This window comes from Penaeus monodon, chromosome 29 (assembly GCF_015228065.2).
Source record: "Penaeus monodon isolate SGIC_2016 chromosome 29, NSTDA_Pmon_1, whole genome shotgun sequence".
NCBI lineage: Eukaryota > Metazoa > Arthropoda > Malacostraca > Decapoda > Penaeidae > Penaeus > Penaeus monodon.
In genome coordinates this window covers 13,309,992-13,310,757 of record NC_051414.1, presented here as the reverse complement: position 1 = coordinate 13,310,757, position 766 = coordinate 13,309,992, and positions in this window count along the sequence as shown.

Below are 766 nucleotides of genomic sequence, written 5' to 3'. Positions count from 1 at the left end.
AAAGAGAGAGCGAGAGGGGGGGAGAGATATGCACGGATTACCTTTACTATGCGTATTAAACCGTCTGGTGTTGAAAGATCCAAAATAATAACATTTAGTGTTATTATTTTGGATCTTTTATTGGACAAACTTTTGGTTTGGATACGACAAAAGATTATAATTTCTACACATGGAATTTCAGCTGCTCCCGCCTACTGTTAAGTATCGACATTGAAAATGTCGATACTTAACAGAAGTGCAAATAGCACAAAAAAACAATCTGTCACACTATCAGATAACCTGCCATCACATACACCATAATAATTAGTGAAATGCGTATTATACTTATCATGACGAAGTAAACAGCTATTTATGAGACATGAAACCAGTGCCACCGAAATCTTATTTACTTATAATCCTAGTACTCGAATAATTACCGGATTTTAATTTTTCAGGCATATTGACTATAAACAGACCAACCTCGTCTTACATCATACCCAGTGGATTATTTTCTTCTGGAAAATTCTGGCTTTGAATTCATTTGACTTACACTATGCTGAGTTAGGGTTAGTACTGAGGAAAAAGTAGCATTTACAACAAAATTACACAAGCAATCCGTTAATATTAGGTCAAAGTAACCAATCACCAATCACTCCATATTTTTTACCTCTGACTCAAGTAAACCAAACGATTTGGGTTGTTAACGCTCGCCAGCGGAGCTTAAAGAGACTTGAACGCGACTGAACATAAATCTACATTTATATAGGCCTATACTTGTACATTTTTA